Consider the following 2640-nt stretch of genomic DNA (forward strand, 5'->3'; position numbering starts at 1 on the left):
ACGTTCATGTGGTCTTCTATATTAAAATATTATGCAAAAGAGATACTGTGAATTTTGGTTCAATTTCGTAACCCTGTGTCTTCAACTCCTCTTTCTGTACCATGTTTTAGAAGAGCAAGAGCCATCAGACTGATGTTACACAAAAGTTGTCTTTCCCTGAATTCATGAGCCTTGAATAAATGCGCAGGCACACCGGGGCATGGCATGGGGGCCTGCATACAGAGAGGAAAAAGTGCACAGGTCAGAAACATACAGCATGCTATGGACTAATGATATATTTTATATTAACATTTTAATAGCTCAATCTCGTGACAAAAATTGTAATTAGGGGGAAAGTTAATTGAATCCACCCAAGGTGCCATGTTCATGGAGAAAAGCAAACCCTGGTTCATCACAACCCTCCTGATGCCATCCCAAAGGTTTATCCATGCCGCCCTTCCCTGAGGGACTTTTCCCCGCACACATCTGCCAGGCTCCTCTTCCCTTGCCACCCTCTCAGGTGGGCACATGCCCAGAGGGCTCCTGTCCCACCCTCTGTTCCTCTCTCCACTGGCACTAGCAGGAGCATTTTAGTGCCTAAAGTTGAAGGCAAGTTGAAGGTAATTTGCTCCAGGTGAAGGGTGTAACAGTGATGCACAGCCCCCAGCACCGCTCTCAGCCCTGTGCCCATCACCTGGTATATGGCGGGGGCAAAAATGCTCCAGGTTCACCTCTTTGAAGGCGTTTCTACCCCAGCAGCATCCACCAGGTATTTCTAAGCTCTGCCTTTTCTCACCATGCACATTAATGTGCATGCGGTTGTATTTATGAAAAATGAATCAAAGTGTCCGTATTGAGCACAGGGTGGGTGAGGGGACTGGAAGAGGGGGAGGGAATGGCAGATTTGGAGCAAAGCCCCGGCAGCCTCGGCATCCGAGGGGGCAGAGGGCGAGTGGTAACTTGAACATCTGCCATTCAGCAACGTGGCTTCCTCCTGAATCAGCGATTCACTTGATGCTGTGTGGGAATGCCCACGGGACACGTTTTGGAAGGGTTAGTGAACAAGTGCGAGCAGCTGTACTCGCTTTGAAAGCTTACCCTTTCCTTTCCAGGACTTTATACATATCAAGACTTAACTCTATCTCATAATCCACTCCCTGCTCTAAGGACATCACTTGCTGGCCTTTAAAATAACCATTCGCCATTACATAAACATTGGGTTGATTCTTTGCAAGCAATTTAACTTCTTTTCCACCCTTTTTTCCTGCCTGTTGAACACAAGAGAGTTATTCCCTATGCACAGCTGCTCAAGCTGGTGAGTTACCAGAGGTGCCTGACCCCATCTGTTTGCAAACCTACATGCACAAAATCCAGCCCACATGCACTCAGCATCGCTCCAGTCAACACCTCTTGCACTCTGTATGCTGAATATTTCTTCCAGCGGCTCCTCTCTTCCCTTAAGCTGAAGCATAACCTTTTTTCCCCCCTTCACATGAGCTCTAGGTGCAAACGGGCTCATCATCCATCTGATTACTCTTGCTAGTGGTTGCCCCTGAATAATCCTGCTGCCAAAATGGCAGCCAGCTATTGCTCATCCACACCACGTCTCTCTAATTAAACCCCCTGAGTACACAGATACCTGTCAAAGACCTTCAAATGAAGCTTTCTCTGCTCAGTATTCAGAGCCTGATGCCAGGGGAAGGGTTGGGTTGTTCTATTTACCCTCATTTCAATGACCTACCCAGGACCACCAAATGACACTGTCATCTGTGATAATGCCACAATAATGGCAGCATTTGGGACTTACACACACCTTAAAAGCAGGGAATGAAGACTTAAAACTGGCCTAAATTTTTTCATGCTACTCCTGTGATAAGAACAAACATATCTGCATGTGTCTGGGATTGAATGACAAAATATCAAATCACAGATATTTTGAATAGAATAGACCATTTCAGTTGGAAGGGACCTACAACAATCGTCAGTCCAACTGCCTGACCAATTCAGGGCTGATATCTGTTGGGGTGCTTTCTTTTTTCCTTTAAAGCCATTTCGATGCACTTGAACAAAAATTATAGCACTATGCTGTCTACTATACCATCATCTTGCAAATACTTCACAGCCACACCTGAGAACGTTACAATTCCCATTATAATGGAGCATGTGCTGTGCCTGCAGAGGTCTCTTTGCAGGACTGGGTTTTTTTATTTAAGCCTCTGAAGACAGAGGACAGGTTGCAGATGGTCTCATAAGGCACCCCAGCCTGCCTGGGGGTTATTCAAAACAGTGATGAGATAATCCAATTGACCCGATGACTCAGTTGTTTCTGTAAATCTCCTGTGCAATAGTGGAAATGGGTGGAAATTGCAAATTGGTTACAGGAATGGCTGGGTCAACAAATACTTCACCAGCGACATGAAGAGTAGTAGCCCCACAACCATGAAATTGGGCTGTACATTGTATTTGTGGACTGGTGAACAGCGTTTTATAGGAGCCGTGGAAGCTGGGAGCCCAGCAGAGGTCAAACCCAGCCCTGCAGCCGGCATCTCCAGCCATGGTGGTCCGTGTTTAATCCAATGTCTCCTGGTGTCGAGGGGCACAAAAAGCGGTGCTTCACCCCAAAGACATCGTGGTCCCCAGGAACCTCAGACCTTTGGGGCT

Source organism: Pygoscelis adeliae, unplaced genomic scaffold (assembly GCF_000699105.1).
Source record: "Pygoscelis adeliae isolate BGI_AS28 unplaced genomic scaffold, ASM69910v1 Scaffold66, whole genome shotgun sequence".
NCBI lineage: Eukaryota > Metazoa > Chordata > Aves > Sphenisciformes > Spheniscidae > Pygoscelis > Pygoscelis adeliae.